Raw genomic sequence first — 21,459 nt, forward strand, 5'->3', positions numbered from 1 at the left:
AATTGGCTGCAAAGTGCTTTGGGATGTCCTGAGGACGTGAAAGGTGCTATATAAATGCAAGTTCTTTCTTTCATTCTTTCACAGAATGATCGCATACTGTATCCACACCGCGGTTCATAGGAACAGGACTAGGCCATTCAGCCCCTCGAGCTTGTTCCACCATTCAATGAGATCATGGCTGATCTGCGATCTAACTCCTTATACTCGCTGACGTACGAAAACTACTCGGCACTTGGTCTAAGCGTTAAACAAAGCTTTAATCAACTGTTTTACAACATGGAGATCTAGTTGTGTCCTTCACTAGTTCCTGTTAAGAATGTCCTGCGCAAGCTGGGCCCGTGCCCGAGTATTTATACTCTCCCTGGACAGCGCCACCCGCAGGCCACTCAGAATTATTTCATAAGTCTTTCTTTCATGAATGACTGATTCATGTCACCCGCCTTTGGCCCATATCCCTTAATACCTTTGGTTAACAAAAAACTATCAATCTCAGATTTAAAATTCACAATTGAGCTAACATCAATTGCCGTTTGCGGAAGAGAGCTCCAAACTTCTACCACCCTGTGGTGTAGAAGTTTTTCCTAATTCACTCCTGGAAGGTCTGGCTCTAATTTTTAAACTATGCCCCCGGGTCCTAGAATCCCCAACCAGCGGAAATCATCACCATCTTCAGCACATCAACAGAGGCCAGAAGAGTGAAAAAGATGCATTGCGAGCCTATAAATGAATGGTATCCAGCACAAATCTACCTCTCCATGAAGATGCAGTGGCACATAATGCTGAATGATTTTCTCAGACACATTCAGCTGACGTGCTGCATTTAAACTCACTTAAGGTAGACAACTCAACAGGTGGAATTCAATGGGTCTTGAGGACCATTGTTTTTAAAACTCCTCAGGCCACACTTGTAGATCTGGTGTATTACACATTCACTAATTGCCTACTCCTCAGACGAGGATAATGTGTGTCTGCGCCATTCAGAAGAGTCTCTCAATCAGTTAACATTGTAAGTGCTTCCCATTCCGTGCTACAACCTGACAGTTCAACTCTCAAGAGGGATGGGTAAGTACTGAAGATGTGAATTCTGCAGCACGGAAAAAGAAAGTCAAATATGAGCAAATGAAAACAGCTACAACGAAACGCTAATACACAAAATGCTACACCTGTCAGGATCACCCAATTGAAACAGAAATAAAGTACAGTAAGTACACGAACAACAGCACTGACTAAAAGTGCAAGAAAGACAAACTAATGGACTACTTCTTCTAAATAACAACAGAAAATGCTGGAAAAACTCAGCAGGCCAGGCAACATCCGTGGAGAGAGAAACAGTCGACGTTTCAGGTCGAAATCCTTCTACAGAACCGAGGAAAAAAAGGCAGGAAATGAAACAGATTAAAAGGCAGTTTGGGGGCTGGGAAATGGGGGAGGGGATGAAAGAAGAGACATTAAGAGATATTCAAGGTGAGACGAGATGGTAATAGGACAGGTAAAGAAATAAACAATCGCTCTAGATGAAGTGTGAAATGCGCTGGCAGAGTGAGAGACAGTTGCCATGTGGGAGAGAGAGAGAAAAAGGAAAAGGCACAAACCAAAAGTGTGGATAAAAAATATAATAGGGGCCGAGGTTATGATCTGAAATTGTTGAACTTGATATTGAGTCCGGAAGGCTGCAAAGTGCCTAATTGGAAGATGAGGTGCTGTTCCTCGAGCTTACGCTGAGCTTCCGTGGAACAATACAAGAGGACGAGGACAGTGAGATCTGAGTGGGAATGGGGCGGTGAATTATAATGACAGGTGACCGGAAGCTCGGGGTCACCTTTACGGACTGAACGGAGGTGTTCCGCAAAGCGGTCACCCAATCTGCGTTTGGTCTCCCCAATGTAGAGGAGACCACATCGTGAGCAGCGAATCAAGTATATTAGATTGCAAGAAGTACAAGTAAATCGCTGTTTCACCTGGAAAGGGTGTTTGGGGCCCTGGACAGTGGGAAGGGGGGAGGTATAAGGGCATGTGTTACATCTCCTGCGCTTGCACGGGAAGGTGCTGGGTGAAGGGGAAGGGGTGCTGGGGGTGATAGAGGAGTGGACTAGGGTGTCTCGGAGGGAGCGGTCCCTACAGAATGCTTAAAGGGGAGGGGAGGGGAAGATGCGTTTGGTGGTGGGATCACGTTGGATGTGGCGGAAATGGCGGAGGATGACCCGTTGAATGTGGAGGCTGGTGGAGTGAAAGGTGAGGATAAGGGGAACCCTATCATGGTTCCGGGAGAGAGGGGCAGGGGTGAGGGCTGAAGTGTGGGAGATAGAACGGACCCGGTCGAGGGCCATGTCAACCACGGTGGAGGGGAATCCTCGGTTGAGGATAAAGGAAGACATGTCGGAAGCACTGGTGTGGAAGGTGGCATCGTCAGAACAGACGCGGCGGAGATGGAGAAACTGGGAGAATGGAATAGAGTCCTTACAGGAGGCGGGGTGGGAGGAAGTGTAGTCCAGGTAGCTGTGGGAGTCAGTGGGCTTGTAGTGAATGTTGGTCAATAACCTATCCCCAGAGATGGAGACGGAGAAGTCGAGGAAGGGAAGGGAAGAGTCGGAGATGGACCATGTGAAGGTGAGGGAAAGGTGGAAATTGGAGGCAAAGTGAATGAAATGGTCTAGTTCAGGGCGAGAGCAGGATTCGGCACCGATATGGTCATCAATGTACCGGAAAAAGAGGTGAGGGAGGGGGCCTGAGTAGGATTGGAACAAAGAGTGTTCCACATATCCCACGAAAAGGCAGGCATAGCTAGGATCCATGCGGGTACCTTTAATTTGGAGGAAGTGAGCGGAGTCAGAGGAGAAGTTGTTCAATGTGAGAACAAGTTCAGCCAGGCGGAGGAGGCTGGTGGTGGATGGGGACTACTACTTCTTTTCAGTGTCTCAAAGCGTGACAGTGGCCTCAGTCCGTCTCCTTCAGGATGAACGGAGTGTGAGATCATTGCTTTCCTGCTTCCTTGCGTCGCATCTATGTCATTGTTACAAGCACTGGCGCCGAGTTGGTTTTTTCTGTTTTTTATTTCAGATTTCCAGCATCCCCAGTATTTTGCTTTTGTTTTAGTGCTTAAGTCACTGCCACTTCTCTTCCAGGAATGCTCAGCTTGGAGAAGTTCTGCTCTTCTCTCCGAAGGGATTTGAGTTTGTCTAAATCTCTATCTTCTTCCAGCTCCGATGAAAGCTCATCGATCTGAAACGTTAACGCTATCTCTCGCTCTCCACAGATGCTGTCTGACCTGCTGAGTGTTTCCAGCATTTTCTGTTTTTATTACAAATATTTTAGGGTGCAATCACAGCTAGTGTCAATTCGCAGCCAGCAGTACCTTATTTCTGCCGCCTGGTTTCAATCAGGCAGTAAAAATCGAGGAAAGATCTCCGTGCACGTCCACAGCGTATACACAGAGCTCCACTCCCTGCCATTAAACGTGACATGTTGCAGAGTCTGGGTAGGAGGGTGTGTTTTGAAAATGTTCAGGAAATCCAATGGATTCTCCCAGCATTTTACAAACGTAGATTGACACCAGACTGGAGTTCCATTCCTTGTGACATCAAGAGCAAGCGTTCAGAGTCTGTCTCTTTGGGGAGGGGTCATTCAGGAACTGACACTGGAGTTACACTGCTAAAGTTACGCACGCTTATAGGTATAGCGCTTTTAAAACTAATCCCAAAGTTATCCACAATTAAGCAGTTCCATTACCCTCTATGTACTGTTAAGTTTTATTTGTCAGCCATGGGTAGCACTCTCGCCTCGAGTCAAAAGGTTGTGGGTTCAAGTCCCACTCCAGAAACTTGAGCACATAATCTAGGCTGGCACTGCAGTGCAGTGCTGAGGGAGGGCTGCACTGTCGGAGGTGCTGTCTTTCGGATGAGACGTTAAACCGAGGCCCCGTCTGCTCTCTCAGGTGGACGTAAAAGATCCAATGGCACTATTTTGAAGAAGAGCAGGGGAGTTCTCCCCGGTGTCCTGGCCAATATTTATCCCTTAACCAATACCTAAAACAGATTATCTGATGATTACGTTTGTGGGACCTTGCTGTGTTTCCTATAGTCCAACAATGACTACACGTCTAAAGTAATTAATTGGCTGTGAAGCGCTTTGGGTCGTCCTGAGGTCGTGAAAGGTGCTGTATAAATGCAAGCTCTTTCTTGCTTTTATTTCTTCTCCTGCTCACTTAACTAGGGCATCCGGAATGTTATAAGTCTGCCATTTTGTGTTTTTAGATGTCAAAAACCAACATGTTGTGCATCATGTCATTTGAGTATCGTAGGATCTCCATCTCTTGATTGTAAACAACATCAGTGTACAAGACCCCAGTACTTACCTACATTTAATAGCGTTGCTTTAAACACATAATAAAACCTATAGGGTAGTTATACCTGCACTGACTGACGCACTGCAATAAGAATGTTCATCACTGGGCCACTTAAAGTTTGCAGGCAACAAGGATAAAAGGATTCCCAAGAAAAATGTATGGAGGAGATGAGGGAGACAGGACTGCACGTCCTGCTGCCGATCTAACTATCGCAATGTAGGCCAATCTCCTCAACAGCCCAGGGATGGCGAACTGTCATAAGGTGCATTCCTGCTCGGTTGGTCTTGTGACAACTCAACTTCTCCACTGGGTTATACAGCATTCCTCCACAATGCTGCTTTTCCTTTTCAGCACTTTCTAGCCCCATCGCAAACTGCCCCATTATTTTGTTGATATGGTGAAGAAATGCAGACGTTACACTCGGTTGATTCAGCACACTGACTTTGTTAACCCATGCCCCTTCCACCATGGGCTCCATCCATTAAAAATCCGCTCTCTATTGCAACGCATTCCATTTTACACACCTTTTCAAGAACCTTCTCGGGTGGGATCACCACGGTAGGCCCCTCCGTTTGCCTGTATTACCAGCTTTCCCGATTTGTCTTCCTGAATTTGCACACGGGAGATTTCCCTCTCCCATCATCCGGAAACATCACCGTCGCTGGTTTAATTTTGAAATGCATTTCAAGTCCCAAGGTGACAAGAATGTAAGAGGAAGCTAGATAAGCACACGAGGGACAAAGTACATGCCGATACTGTGAGATCAAGAGGGGTGGGAGGAGGCTCGTGTGGAGCATAAACACTAGCATGGGCCAGTTGGGCCGAATGGCCAGTTTCTGTGCTGTAAATGCTATGTATTTCTGTGTAGGTAATGAACACAACCTCTCTCCTTCATTGTGAACTATCCCAATTCATTCTGGAATTTTAAGAGTTTCGGACTTTAAAAAAAAAATGTTTACAGGTCAAATTTTTATTTAAAAATTTAAGAGCATTGAAAATCACTTTTTTTAATTTCTCGCATAAATCATAAGCATAAAATCATGCAATGAGTAACAGAACTCCGTGTTGGCAATACTGTTTCTCTGAACTCAGCACGTAGAAATGCTTGTGGTTGTGGGGAGGGGACGGAATGATGACAACATATGCTGCACTGCACAAGCTGTTAGGGAATTAAGCAACCTGTTTCGCAGGAGTGAAAGGAACGCGACGGAGATGTTATACGCAGTGTGTGGGTAGCGTTCTCATCCGAGGAATCATTTCGAGTTTTTGTCCGAGAAAAGATTTTCTTCTCCTTGGAGCGGAGGAGGGTTAAGGGGAGATTTGGTGGAGGCATTCAAGATTGTGAGGGGTTTTGGTGGGAGTGGATGGCGATAGGCTGTTTCCACTGGCGGCAGGGGCGGAGACCGAGGGAACACAGATTTGAGATAGTTGACAGATGAGCCAGAGTGGGGCGGAGGAGAATTTTTTTTTGCACAGCGATTTGTTATGATCTGGAATTCACTGCTGGGGTGGTGGAATCAGATTCAATGGTGGCTTTCGGGGGGGGAGGGGGAATCTGCAGGGCTGTGGGGAGCGAGGCGGCGGTGTGGGGGGTGGCGGCGGCTCGGGCACGATGGGCCAAATGGCCTCCTTCTGTACTGTGCGACTCTATGAATTCTTGTAGCCTTGCAAGTTGAGAAGTGTAAGAAGAAATGTCAGGAAGCAATAAACTGGGGCTTGAGTGACGACAAAAACGTTTCACACCAAGGTGTATTAGTCCTAGAAATACGTTTAGTTTTAAGGGGTGATTCCGTGCTCCCGCCGTGGAGCAGCCCTTGCTGGGGGCGGCGAGTTGCAGAACTGGTGCTAGAATTTTGTCGTGCTACCTCTGACCCGTGCTCCCTCCAGGTGTTGTGCAATCACCCATTTTAAAACCGGCTTGTTGTAATAAGAAATTTGATCCCAGATCTCATCTTTCTAGGTGAAAATACAAATCATTTTCCTCAAGAATATTTTTGCCCCCATTTTCATTGGTGCGAACACTCCTGGGTTAAATATTCAACGAGGTCATTTAAAAAATAATAATTATCTGGTCATTATCACACTGCAATTTGTAGGATCTTGCTGTGTGCAAATTGGCTGCCGCGTCTCCCTACATTGCAACAGTGACTACACTTCAAAAGTACTTCATTGGCTGTAAAGCGCTTTGGGACATCCTGTGGTCGTGGAAGGCGCTATATAAATGCCCCGATGCAATTTGTGCGACCGAGGGATGATGTATTGTCGATCCTCCTTATGTGGTGCAATGTGGCTTCCTGGCATGTGTGAGGCTGTTCCTTGGGAAAATATCACTCCTTACAGCCACAGTATCTGCCGTGATATCCCGATCAGCATCGTGAATCAGTTTAGCCTCCTTGAATACGTAAAAATGTGTATTTTGGGAAGTGAATGCAAGTTCATTCGTACGCACTCACTCGGTGGACGTTTCACCTTCCAGGAGGCTGATCAGAGAATCATGAATTGAGGTCAGTGCATCCAATTCGGGGGCATTCCTGATTTTCTGGTTATTAAATTGTGATGATTAGTAGGATCTGACCAATTCACGTTGTTCTAAAATGTCTATACTATTGCATCAGGCCTAAACAATGTCAATCTCGGCCTTCCAGCCTTCGCTGTGCTGTTTGCATCATCCAATCAGACTGAAAACCAAAAGGATCTATGGAACTGCTGGGCCCATCTCCCCAGTGACACTAACAGAACAGAGGTAGCTGGTGTCAGCATCGCAACTTCTGGCTCCAGTTCAGCTTTTCCTCCCACTTGCTGCATTACGGTTTCCCATAGGATCATGGAACGGCAGATTGCAATACCTCAGCTTCTTTTTCTGTCAAGCCAAAAGATTTTAAAGAGTTTGTGGCATCCACTTTTCTCCTTTCCTTGCACAGGCCTGGGGAAACGCAAGATTGTTGGGAAAACGCAGGGTGTCAACACGACAGATACAAAGTGAATGGCCAGGGCTCAAATCGCAACCAAGGCTGGCCAGAGAAGAGCAATAGTCAAGATAAACATTTGGCAAGAAATCAGCCAACTTGATCACACAGCAATCCATCAAACCATTAAAATGATCCATCAAACAGTGAGTACTGATTTATTCAAATGCAAATTAGAAAGGCTTCTTTCAGAAATAATGTTTTGGGATGCAGTACATGAGTAATTTGAGACTTGACATGTGTTAAGTATGGCGTGCTTGGGAGGAACAGGTAGGTGACTTTGGATCTATGCTTACCAAAGCTCTCCACCACTGGGATTTTCCTCACCTCATGTCTGGGTCTGTTGTAGACTAATTGATGAATGATTGCCATGATTAGTCAACAACTCAACGACTACCAGGATGGTAGAAGGCGAACTAGATGGACCATAGTCTTTTTTCACCTAGCAATTCCCATGTTCCTGCATTCAAATCACATCCTGTACAGCAAATATTCTTACCCAGACTCTTCAGGGCATCTGTACCTTACTATGGCAAAAGTCAAACAAGTCAGTAAGCTTTAATAACAACAGAAAATGCTGGAAAAACTCAGCAGGCCAGACAACATCCGTGGAGAGAGAAATAGAGTCAACGTTTCGGGTCGAAACCCTTCTACAATAAGCTTTAATGTTCAATTCGTCACCTCTTATGTCATCATATCATTGTTCTCATCATTAGTGTCAGACATCAGTAACTTAAAGCTGATGTTGCAGAGCTCAAAATGCACAAACCAAAGCTTAAGGGGCAAAATCTATAAGTGTATTGCTGGTTGTCATCCACAGTTCAAGTGGACACAATGAAAATTTCACATGCCATCACATTTCATTGAAAACCTAATGACAGCACAGTAACAGCACTCTAAACCCTGATACACCTCATATATTATGCTTAATATTTGGGATCACTTTTGCCTCAGAACGCTGTGCAGAACGGCCACAAGTCTTAAAGGATTAGTTAATTGGATTATGACTCCAGTGAGGACCTCAGTTTCGGCTTAAGGATTACTTAATTTTACACCAGTCCCCGGGGCAAAACACGTGCTTATACACAAATGTTTTATCTCCTCTGTTTGTGGATTGCGTGGGAATTTCACCTTGTTTCCTATTCCAGAAAAGTGCAACAGACACGGAGAATTCCCATTCTGTTCTGCCGCTGAACGCTTTGCCATCTATAGAGTGCAGAGGCGGAGGAAACACTCATTTGACAGATATTTGGTAGAAATGGTGTCAACCTGTGGCAGTGTTTTGGAATGCTGATGTGGGTGCATTCCCACATTTGCCAAGCTCTTGATCTCAGCCAGACCTTCAGACATGGTCTCCTGGCCAGAATTATCACCATTATTGTGCACTAATAGTGATCAAAATGGCAGATTTGCTGCTAAAGTGTACACGTAGTTATCACTTGGAGTAACCGCCTTTGCAAACATCCAATGTAATAAAAATCTGGGGTGGGGAAGAAGAGAGAGAAATAAAAGGAGACAGAGAGAGAGAGAGAGACATACACACGCACACACAGACATGGGGAAGGGAACAGGCTGAGCCGGTCTAGCCCAGTACATGACGGGGTGGGGAAGAGAACAGAGGGTAATGACTGGCTCAGGAGCAAAGTGCTGCCAAGTCAGCAAGGTCTTCAATAAAGTGAAGTACGCGGTTTGCAGACGGTAAAGGAAGAGGTTTCTTAATTACCGGATGTTGTACATAACAACTGTTCTGGGAGTATAAAATGCCAACAAATCACAAATTAACAATTTTTAAAAAGTACACAAGAGAAAGAACCCCACTTATTTCATGATGGTGTCATTTTGTGCCGAGGTCAACGACAGGTCTTTGGTAATGAAGTTTACACTTTGACCTGGAACCACAAATTTACAATTACCCAGTGATCTGTAAACTTCCCTCAACAACAGCAACTTAAAACAGACTGACCGCAAACATTCTGCTCACTTACAGCAATTAAGACTCGGTGGCCTTGAAGAGCCAGATCCACAGGGTGTGTCACACTTTAAAATACCACACCGTGTGTTAAAAAGTATCAAAAAGAAAGCCAAGTCTTTGGTACTGATTTTTCCTGATTTTGGGAATGACGCAGGGATTTAGCAGCAGTTAGAGCCAATCACCTCAGGATGTGCCCATTTACAAGAAAATTACTACCGAGTGGAGTGGAATCAGAAATAAAAACAGAAAATGCTGGAAATACTCAGCAGGTCAGGCAGCATCTGTGGAGAGAGAAAGAGAATTAATGTTTCAGGTCGATGACCCTTCGTCAGAACTGGAAAAAGCTGGAGATGGGACAGGTTTTTAAGCAAGTGTAGGGGCAGGGAGAGGGGGGAGGGGAGGAAAGAACAAAAGGGAAGGTCTGTGATAGGGTGGAAGGCAGGAGAGATTAAATAACAAAAGGAATGATGGTGCAAGGCAAAAGGAGATGGTAATGGGACAAGTTAAGAAACAAAAGATGGGTCTAGATGAAGTGTAAATGGCAGTGGCGGAATGATCGACAGCGCTGCCGTGTGAATCAGGTTGGATGGGGCCTACAGGTGCAAAAACCATCAAAATAACCAAGTATTTGCCAAATCCATTCAGATACACTCCCACAACAGACCCATTGGCCAGAAATAGTCCAACTGAGCAGCGTTTGCGGAGATGAAAAAGCCAAAATACTGGATTATTCTTGTATCAGGTTTGTACACAAGAGATGCACGATATGATTAGTGAAAGTAAGAAATTGCAGGTGAAATCTGTGTTGTAATAACGGTCACCGCCGCAGGCATGGCAACTGGCGCAATTAGAAATTCCCCAACAGACAAAACAGCAAGTGAGCCCAAAGGAAAACTGGCACGTAATCGGATTTCAGAGAAATATCTGCATTATAAAATTCTAACAGGACTAGACAGACTAGATGCAGGAAGGATGTTCCCGATGGTCGGGGAGTCCAGAACCAGGGGTCACAGTCTAAGGATAAGGGGTAAGCCATTTAGGACAGAGATGAGGAGGAATTTCCTTCACCCAGAGAGTGGTGAACCTGTGGAATTCTCTACCACAGAAGGCAGTAGAGGCTAATTCTTTAAATATATTCAAGAAGGAGTTGGATATATTTCTTAAGGCTAAAGGGATCAAGGGACATGGGGAGAAGGCAGGGACAGGGTACTGAATTTGGATGATCAGCCATGATCTCACTGAATGGCAGAGCAGGCTCGAGGGGCCGAATGGCCTACTCCTATCTTCTATGTTTCTATGTAGCAAATGTAATAAGAGCACATCTATGGACTAAAGCAACATTTACATGAAATTTCTCACTGAAGAACCGGGCCCTCACATTACAGAGTGGAAGGTCCTGCCAGTTAGGATTCCTCTTCCTCCATGGAGGAGAAACTCCTGCTACACTTTAAAATGAACCATTTATGAAAACTTAGCTCTATTACATTTTTTTGTAATCTGCATGTTAGTCCTCTATCCAACAATCATCCCTGCAAGCCCTGTAGTCCTACTGCTGTACTAACGTAGCACAACCCAGTTGGGCCGGAAAATAAATTTGGCTGAAATTTCTGGGAAAATAAGCAGCTCGGAAACATGAACTATGCTGGAGTGCCCGGAGTCATGAACAGAACAGCAATTAAACCCGGGGCGGAGACTGCAAGCTGTGCGTTTGCATCGGTGCGGATTTGGAAATTGTTGTGTTGCTGTCAAGACAGCCTGTTCCAGGCAACATGATTTATGCTGAACATCCATACAAACATTACAGCAGGCCAGTATTTCAGTTCACATGCACAAGTGATGCAGCCACAAGTAGAAAGAGCGCGCAACCAAAAATGGAGGAGGAGCTCAGTAGCTGGAACATCAGTATTTTCTGCCGAGGAATTTCTCATTGTATCAGTTACATTTCATCATATTGTGCCTCTACAATAAGGAAGGGGAGGAAATGAATGAAGGAAAGGTAGGAGGGAAGGAAGGGAGGGAGGAAAGGAAGGAAGGAAGGAGGGAAGGGAGGAAGGAAGAGGAAGGAAGGGAGAGGAAGGAAAGAAGGCAGGAAAGGAGGAAGGGAGGGAGGGAGGAAGGAAGGAAAGGAGGGAGGAAGGGACTTGCATTTATATAGCGCCTTCGATGACCTCAGGATGTCCCAAATGCTCACTGCCTTGTCACCTGACTAAGTTGGACAGCTATGGGCACTTAAGATTGGAAACAAAAGCCAATGACCATACAATGCCAGCTAAGATCAGACATCATCCTGACAGGGTTAACAGATATTAGGTTAGAAAAGATATCATCTCCACAACGCAACTTCGCAACACACCGATTGACAGGCTTGAAATGGCAAGAACCTCAAGAGTGCAGAGCAACAAAGGAGACACGTGTACAAGATGGGTGAGACAACAAGAAATTATCCCAAGAGGTTGGGGTAATTTCAAACCGCCTTTTCAAACATCCAACAGAATACCCACGCAAATAAAAAATCTGTGGGTGGGAGTAAACCCCATGGATAGCGTTTGAATGTTGAAAACCTAAAAGGGGACAGTAAGGGGCTGCAATGCCAAGTGAGGTCCAAAATATTTGCACCTCTTCACTACACTGCATTTGGATATGCAAGTCCAACTATAATCCGTTCTGGTCTGGTTCAATCCTAGATCAAATGATTTCCATCGTAAGTGAGTTATCATAACGCTGGGTGATGTGCTGTGTCAGCGCACTAGCCATTCACCTCTGGGAACTAGGTTCAAATCCATTCCATGGATGAATAGGTTGAAAACCTCTCCTTCGGTGTTAAGAGTTCTACATGAGGGAATTTGGCCAGTCACAAAGCAGCTCCCTGTGGGGACTGGACCACAGCACAAAAATCTGTCCCTAAGCTGGCACTATAGTGGCAATCTGACTCAGACAGACAGACTGCAGGAACAGCTGATGTAATATGTCGCACTTGTGCAGCGGAAGATGCTCTTCTGATGTCCGTGCTGAGGAATAACGTTGTGGCAAAGTGGATCAGACCATTCTCGAACTTGCTCGAATGGGCTTTTGATGCGGACACTGGCTGCTTGAAATAGAAACTCACTCCATTCCCCAGCATTAACGTGGCTCACTATGCAAAGAAAATTCACCAAAAAAAAGGTTAAATCATTTTGTTTTCTTAAAACGAACCGGTGGGAAGCATTAAATCTTGCTAAGCAACAGACCCACAAATAGTCACAGTGACCTCCTACATGATGCCATCAGCGTGGATTATAGGCAGCAACCCAATCTCGGGATTCAGCCAGCCGGTGTAAACTGAGCGCATTTCAATCACGGGGCTGGTGCTTGCTTGAACCCGTGTCGTATTTCTTTTCTGCCTTTTGGCTTATCAGTTTTATTTACTGTAATCATCAACATTTAGCAGAGGGAAAATAACAGCTTTCTAATGACTTGTGAAAAATGAGGTGCATGCATTTTGAAAAAATGCAAAAAGCAACACAAGGCCCACGGTGAAAGAGAATAACTGCAGACACATTTTGGACCATCTCAGCAACCACATGAAGGTGTGCAGCTGTGTTTTACTGATGCTGACACCACAACACAAGAGGCTTCATGCACAGCTATGGACAGATGCGCACACAACTGCAGAATGGCCAGTACATTATTTTGCCCCTACAATTGTTCCCCCTCCCCTCCTAAAGATCATGACTTGGTGGTTTGCAGTTGCGCAGGTGCAGTTTTGCACCTAAACGGTTGCTTTTCACGTACTAGCCTGGACAGAGATTGTCGGCAGGCTATTCGACCACAGGGGCGTTCGCAGTCCAGACCAATCCTGGCCTCACACAGCATGGAGACATTGGCCCACCACTGGGAATGGAATCCCAGGCCGATTCTTCCCTTCCCAGGCCAACTGTGGCATCCCAGCTGACACTCCAGCTGCGATCAGCTCCCTCTGTACAGCTGGTTGGGGGGTGGGGGGGGGGGGGGGGGAGCTGAGCTGCACGTTACATACTAAACTACAGGAAACTTTGTGATATCCGGCACTGACGGGACCGGCGTGTTGCCGATCTATCAAAAGTGCCGGACATACAAAGTTAATGTTGAAGCATACGGAGGTTTCATCTCCGTATCTGACAACAAACACTGTTGCTTAGCAACAGCTGCTAAAGAGTCGGCTGCAACTGCAAGCGTCTGTAGCTGAAGCTGTTGCTATAGCTACAGACCTTGCAATGGCTGACCGGGAAAAAAAAAGAACGAGATCTAAAAAAACTTACAGAAAACGGCTCCTGATTTTTGCCATTCCGGACATACAACCTCCGGATAAACCAAAGTTTCCTGTACCAATATGCAGATTTGTTAGGTGCCAATCTGCCTATCTCTGTAACATCCGCCCACTCTACAACCCACTCCCCACCAGAACTATTCATTCCTCTAACTCTGGCCTCTTGTGCATTTCCCCCTTCCCTTCATCCCACCATTGGCGGCCGTGCCTTCAGCCGTCTAGCTCTTAAGCTGCAGAATTCCCTCCCTAAACCTCTCTACCTCCGTCTCTTCCATTAAAGTTCAGCTCTTTGACCAAGCTTTTAGTCATCCCTTTCTCCGTGTCAATTTCTGTCTAATTGCGCCTCTGTGAAGTGCCCTGGGAAGTTTTTCTGCGTTAAACCTACTGAATAAATGCAAGTTGTTGTTGTAGAGTTGTATTAACGCCGTCTTTCTTGGGTGAACAGTGCATTTTCGGGACTTGAGTTCGTCACCTCCCACAGAACGACACAAAATAAATGACAGACTCATATTGAACAGTAGCATTCTTCTCGTTCCAATATAATCTCACATTCGACATCGAATATGCAATTATAGTGGTTGATTGGTCTCACTAAAGCAAGCCCTTTCTGTCTCTCCCGTTTCCCAAACTCTGACTTTGTCTTATCTAACAGAAACCTGCAGCAGACTCAAAAATGGAGGAACAATAGGGATCTACACACCAAGAAGTGATTAAGTCGCAACGACACAGCGAGAAAGTTTCCAATTTAAAATGTACTCGCTGTGGACACCCCTGATGTTACAAACTAATTTATTCTGAACTTGTTGCCATAGAAACTAAAGACCATTAGGATGACGAAATGGTCAAAGATGATTTTGCCCTTTGTAACGCTAGCGTGTTGCAGGGCCCAAGAAGGAGTACCATCCAACAGAAGATCTTGCTTATTACAGCAATACGTACTGCGGTATTTGGAGAAAAAATGAAGACACAGTCTCTGGTGTGGTTTACGTAACTCTCCCACTAGAATATGAATCAAAGTCTCAGCTGACTCATGGCAGAAGACATAAAAATAATTCAGAAATTCCAAGTAAAACTATTTTCTACCTGTAGGTGCACAAACAGCGATATTTTGACGTCATCCTGAATAGGCAATTCACACTACTTTGAGATAACACAAAGGCTACTGTCATTCCAACAACCACAGGCTACAAAGGCCATACTGGCAAACATTATACAGGGAGCGGAGTAGGCTGTTCCTACAAATACTGCTAAAGCATTAAATTCACTGTGCTACAGTAGTTAGGGTACGATTTTGTGGTCAAAACCAGGGCTTGATAGTGGAAGGCGGCAAGTGGAAATAAGGTGTTTAGCACATTGTTTGTGTGGATAGAGGTGGGTGGAAAGAAAGAGGCAGAGTCAGCCTCTTGGCCATCCTGACAACCCAACCACAGCCACGAATAAGCTCGAGACCAGGTGAGTGCCCACCAATGGTCCCCCTCATTTCTTTTTGGTGCGTTGCCCTTTTAAATTTGCTGTGCGGCAGCAGCTGGTGGTCTGCCTGCGGGGGCCTCCAACATTGGTGCCCACCCTTCCAATGTAGGAACACTGCTTGGCGCATGAAGCTAAATGTAAACGAAAACCAGCCACTGGTGTGTGTGGGTGCAAGAAAGAGAGAAGGGAGAGGAAAGAAAGAAAGAAGGTGGGAGAGGAAGGAAAGAGAGAGGGTGGGAGAGGAAGAGAGAGGGTGGGAGAGGAAGGAAAGAGGGTGGGAGAGGAAGGAAAGAGGGTGGGAGAGGAAGGAGAGAGGGTGGGAGAGGAAGAGAGAGGGTGGGAGAGGAAGGAGAGAGGGTGGGAGAGGAAGGAGAGAGGGTGGGAGAGGAAGGAGAGAGGGTGGGAGAGGAAGAGAGAGGGTGGGAGAGGAAGGAGAGAGGGTGGGAGAGGAAGGAGAGAGGGTGGGAGAGGAAGGAGAGAGGGTGGGAGAGGAAGGAGAGAGGGTGGGAGAGGAAGAGAGAGGGTGGGAGAGGAAGGAGAGAGGGTGGGAGAGGAAGGAGAGAGGGTGGGAGAGGAAGGAGAGAGGGTGGGAGAGGAAGGAGAGAGGGTGGGAGAGGAAGGAGAGAGGGTGGGAGAGGAAGAGAGAGAGGGTGGGAGAGGAAGGAGAGAGAGGGTGGGAGAGGAAGAGAGAGGGGGGGAGAGGAAGGAAAGAGGGTGGGAGAGGAAGGAAAGAGGGTGGGAGAGGAAGGAAAGAGGGTGGGAGAGGAAGGAAAGAGAGAGGGTGGGAGAGGAAGGAAAGAGGGTGGGAGAGGAAGGAGAGAGGGTGGGAGAGGAAGAGAGAGGGTGGGAGAGGAAGGAGAGAGGGTGGGAGAGGAAGGAGAGAGGGTGGGAGAGGAAGGAAAGAGGGTGGGAGAGGAAGGAGAGAGGGTGGGAGAGGAAAAGAGAGGGTGGGAGAGGAAGGAGAGAGAGGGTGGGAGAGGAAGGAGAGAGGGTGGGAGAGGAAGGAGAGAGGGTGGGAGAGGAAAAGAGGGGGTGAGAGAGGGAGGAGAGAGGGTGGGAGAGGAAGAGAGAGGGTGGGAGAGGAAGGAGAGAGGGTGGGAGAGGAAGGAGAGAGGGTGGGAGAGGAAGGAGAGAGGGTGGGAGAGGAAGAGAGAGGGTGGGAGAGGAAGAGAGAGGGTGGGAGAGGAAGAGAGAGGGTGGGAGAGGAAGGAGAGAGGGTGGGAGAGGAAGGAGAGAGGGTGGGAGAGGAAGGAGAGAGGGTGGGAGAGGAAGGAGAGAGGGTGGGAGAGGAAGGAGAGAGGGTGGGAGAGGAAGGAGAGAGGGTGGGAGAGGAAGGAGAGAGGGTGGGAGAGGAAGGAGAGAGGGTGGGAGAGGAAGGAGAGAGGGTGGGAGAGGAAGGAGAGAGGGTGGGAGAGGAAGGAGAGAGGGTGGGAGAGGAAGGAGAGAGGGTGGGAGAGGAAGGAGAGAGGGTGGGAGAGGAAGGAGAGAGGGTGGGAGAGGAAGGAGAGAGGGTGGGAGAGGAAGGAGAGAGGGTGGGAGAGGAAGGAGAGAGGGTGGGAGAGAAAGGAGTGAGGGTGGGAGAGGAAGGAGAGAGGGTGGGAGAGGAAGGAGAGAGGGTGGGAGAGGAAGGAGAGAGGGTGGGAGAGGAAGGAGAGAGGGTGGGAGAGGAAGGAGAGAGGGTGGGAGAGGAAGGAGAGAGAGTGGGAGAGGAAGGAGAGAGGGTGGGAGAGGAAGGAGAGAGGGTGGGAGAGGAAGAGAGAGGGTGGGAGAGGAAGGAGAGAGGGTGGGAGAGGAAGGAGAGAGGGTGGGAGAGGAAGGAGAGAGGGTGGGAGAGGAAGAGAGGGGGGAGAGGAAGGAAAGAGGGTGGGAGAGGAAGGAAAGAGGGTGGGAGAGGAAGAGAGGGTGGGAGAGGAAGGAGAGAGGGTGGGAGAGGAAGAGCGAGAGGGTGGGAGAGGAAGAGAGAGAGGGTGGGAGAGGAAGAGAGAGGGTGGGAGAGGAAGGAGAGAGGGTGGGAGAGGAAGGAGAGAGGGTGGGAGAGGAAGCAGAGAGGGTGGGAGAGGAAGAGCGAGAGGGTGGGAGAGGAAGAGAGAGAGGGTGGGAGAGGAAGAGAGAGAGGGTGGGAGAGGAAGAGAGAGGGTGGGAGAGGAAGGAGAGAGGGTGGGAGAGGAAGGAGAGAGGGTGGGAGAGGAAGGAGAGAGGGTGGGAGAGGAAGGAAAGAGGGTGGGAGAGGAAGGAAAGAGGGTGGGAGAGGAAGGAAAGAGGGTGGGAGAGGAAGGAGGGTGGGAGAGGAAGGAAAGAGGGAGGGTGGGAGAGGAAGGAAAGAGGGTGGGAGAGGAAGAGAGAGGGTGGGAGAGGAAGAGAGAGGGTGGGAGAGGAAGGAGAGGGGGTGGGGGAGGAAGGAGAGAGGGTGGGGGAGGAAGAGAGAGGGTGGGAGAGGAAGGAGAGGGGGTGGGGGAGGAAGGAGAGGGGGTGGGGGAGGAAGGAGAGAGGGTGGGAGAGGAAGAGAGAGGGTGGGAGAGGAAGAGAGAGGGTGGGAGAGGAAGAGAGGGGGTGGGGGAGGAAGGAGAGAGGGTGGGAGAGGAAGAGAGAGGGTGGGAGAGGAAGAGAGAGGGTGGGAGAGGAAGAGAGAGGGTGGGAGAGGAAGAGAGAGGGTGGGAGAGGAAGAGAGAGGGTGGGAGAGGAAGAGAGAGGGTGGGAGCAGAAGAGAGGAGAGCAAAAAAGAGAAAAGAAAGGCGAGAGAGAGAAAAGGGAGTGGGAGAGAAAATGGGGGAAAAGAGAGAACAACAACAATTTGTATTTATATAGTGCCTTTAATGTAGTAAAACATCCCAAGGTGCTTCACTGGAGTATTATCAAACAAAATTTGGCAACGAGCCACTTAAGGAGACATTAAGGCAGATGACCAAAAGCAAGGGGTAAGTTTTAAGGAGCGTCTTAAAGAGAAAGAGGTAAAGAGATGGAGAGGTTTAGGGAGGGAAATCCAGAACTTAAGGCCTAGGTAGCTGAAGGCACGGCCGTCAATGGTGGAGCGATTAAAATCGGGGTTGCGCAAAAGGCCGGAATTGGAGGAGTGGAGAGATCTCGGAGAGTGGGGAGAGAAAAGAGGGTGGGAAGGAAGAAAGGGGGATGGGAGAGAGAAGGAAAGAAAGAAAGAGATTGATTTCTGACATCAAGTAAAGTATGAGTTTTTGCAGTGCCATGGGCTAACTGCCATTTGGAACTGGACTCTGTGACCAAATTAATTTGTCTAAAACAGAGAATGGACAGAGGAAACCTTCCATCCAGTGGTCTCTATCATCAACTTCAATGTCACGGCTTGTACGATGAAATAATACTGCCATTTTTTTTTGTCAGAGGTTAGTTTCACTGCATTACCTAAAGGGGAGGAGTATTCATCAGACAGATGCCACCCAGGATGGTCCTGTGCAATGCCTTAAACCGCATCAGTTGTAGCACGGAGGCAAACATTCTCTCCAAAAAAAAGTGACACCTTATCTGGAAGTGTAACTGAGCCCAACTGCATAAGGGAGCTGAAATAACATACGCGCACCGTTAAAGCCACCTTCCCCCATCTTAGCTTGCAGCATACTACTGTTCCCTATTGAGCCTGTTGCAACAGGATAGAGACGATGAAAGCCTCAAAGAACAGCTTCCAAAACCCATAAAAATCCAGGTCTTGGATGCCATTCAGGGTTGAACAATTTAGGTCCTTTATGCTCTCGACTGGATCTCCTGGACTGGTTTCCATCGTCCGAGAGGGTGGGAGAGCAACTTTCCAGAGTATTTATTCCCTTATTGGCCGTGAGTTTTTCTCTGAGGTTTTTTTTTGCCTCTCCCAGGAGATTACATGGCTGTGGGGTGGGGGTGGTAGTAGGAAGTGTCTGGTCATGATGCACCAGCCATCATGAGTGTGGGGCAGGCCTGGTGGGCCAGCTAGTCTTTTCCTGCCCATCATTTTCATATGTCCATATGCTGTTGGCAGCAGGGGTACGACACATGTGCCACTACTAACAAATTATTATACTAAAAAGTACCATTAGAATGCCAAAGACACTGAAGTGCCCTGCGCTAATGACTCGATCCATCTTTGCGCGCACTATGTAGGTTTAAGTAACTCATCCCAGCCAGGTACTATAAGGATGTACTTATGGCTCAAACAGCAAGATCAATACTCTGAAAAATCACTCCTGGTTACAGCCATCTCTAGCCACACCCTGCTGTGCAATCTGATATGAAAAATAAAATCAACAATAGACAGATGAAAAATGTCAAATCATTTCACTCTTAACAGGCTCCTGATGAGACACCCTCTTTAATCTCCAAGTATAGACAATCTTTCCACAACACACTGCTTCATCAGTAAACAAGCAAGGTTTCTCTGTTCTGAGGTTACAATACAGAGTTGACTGCATTCCCTTATAAATGCACTTGTATCTGCAGTTGATAACTGAAAAATGATGTACAGGAAACTCTTTTTTATCCAGCACCGACGGGACCGGCGTGGTGCTGGTTTATCAAGAAGTCCGGATTACAGAGAGGTATAGTAAAAGGTACGAGAGCCCTGTACACGGCCACAGATCCAGGCTTCCCTGTTGCATTGCAACAGGTGCAGGAATCCCGGTTACACGGCCACAGATCCAGGAACGGCCACTAATATGAAATAAAACTTACCTGAACCTACTCCTGAATTTTGCCGGTTAAGAGAGATTTCCGGTTATTTAGGTGCCGGTAAATCGAGAGTTTCCTGTACCGGGGAATATTTTGCAATTATGAATTCAAGCAATCTTGTCGTGATTACATCACTATTTTCAACCTCCTGTAATGACGTCAACTCCAGCAGCGAACACACAGCCATGCCCTTCTACACCATGATGCCTGTTACCAAGAAATAAACAGCAGAGAAAACATACGCAATTTTAACCCCACCCAAATATCGGGATCGAGCAACCTGACCTCAACACGACCCCCATTCCCGCCCATTTAAAATTCAACAAACACAAATCAAGCCACGGACGAGGAACCCACAAGAGGCAGGCTGAGGCCTAATTAACATTCAACAAGTCGCGGTTGAATGATATCATCGGCGCCACGGCTTCCATTTAATAGTCAGTGGGGGAGGGCCGTGCTGTGGGACTCCTGGCAGCAGATCCAAGGTGGGAGGTGCCGTGTGGCCAAGGCATGAAGTGCCTCGAGTGCTGATGCTCAGCTCGTTTACGCACTCCTGGTGAGCCCGGAAGAGCAGGACTACTCAACAACAACTTGTATTTATATAGCACCTTTAACATAGTAAAACGTCCCAAGGCGCTTCACAGGAGTATTAGAAGACAAAAAATTTGACACCATCCAAGCCTCACAAGGAAGCCTCCGTCTTCCCGCCTCCCAGCAGTGGCCCCAATGTCCTCGCTTCCCCCCCACTCCCCAACCCCCAGTCCCGATCGCAGCCGGAGCCTTCGGCCTCTACTGACTGCCGGGGACCCGTGGGCCTCCTGTTTGCACTCCCATCTGCCAGCCAGGCTATCAGTTTGGCCGCCTGTCTGGCGTGAGTCTGCAGAAGATTATTTAAATGAGGTGCTGCCGGAAGATCGGCAGGGCCTCCACATCCCCGGTCTTGCGGGGGTTTTCCCCCCCGCTACCCCGCACCCACCCCGCCTCCATCAGGGCCAATATATCCACAACACGAGTGTTCCTACTTATTTTTCCACCTGATCTGCCACTCTTTCGGAAGGCAATATTATTAGCTGCAGTGACCTGCCACTTCTACAACAACTTTTATTTATTTGGCGCCTTTAATGTAGTAAAACGTCCCAACACGCTTCACAGGAGCGTTATCAAACAAAATTTGCCATCGAGCCACAAAGAAATACGAGGACAGGTGACCAAAAACTTGGTAAAGAGGTTGTTGTGTATGTACCTTTAAGAGAAGAACTGATTTTATACTGCAGTACCGGCAGTGACCACCCCTGTATAAAAAGCCCTAGCAGGCTTCTGTACTTCAGTCTGACGTTACTCTCTGTTCAAGTAAATACCTGTTATATTGTTCTCCCGCGTGTATTAAGGCGCGGACTCTACAGTGGCGACGAGCAGGTTCGAACTCACCTGCGGTACTACATCACCTCACGGGGATCTTTCCCTGAGAAGAAGTTTCTTGGAGGTCGAAGTCTGAGCAACGGGCGTCGACCGCGGGCAACCACCCAAGGATCCATCGGTGTTCGGAGAATTGCGGGAGAGGCTGTGGAGAGCTGGGCTTGGCTCCCCAGTCAAGAGGTTCCAGCAAATCGTGCTGGTAGCAGGTAGTGCGCTGACCCTTCCGGACTGCGGCGGGCTCGAGCTCGATCGAGCGGCTCTACAAAAAGGGCCGTGCAGCGTCGCCGGGAGGAAAGAGAGAGAGAGAGGGTGGAGCGCACAGGGCGCGGTTGGTGCTCAA

The 21,459-nt window shown here is 47.8% G+C and overlaps 1 protein-coding gene across 1 annotated transcript in view; it reads right to left on the reverse strand.

The window, feature by feature from the left end:
• The window catches only part of abca2 (ATP-binding cassette, sub-family A (ABC1), member 2), a 603,170-nt gene that overhangs the window by 393,905 nt on the left and 187,806 nt on the right, over window positions 1-21,459 (reverse strand). The window lies entirely within an intron of this gene.

This window comes from Somniosus microcephalus, chromosome 23 (assembly GCF_052327205.1).
Source record: "Somniosus microcephalus isolate GS21.2 chromosome 23, FLI_Smic_1.0, whole genome shotgun sequence".
In the NCBI taxonomy this organism is placed as follows: domain Eukaryota; kingdom Metazoa; phylum Chordata; class Chondrichthyes; order Squaliformes; family Somniosidae; genus Somniosus; species Somniosus microcephalus.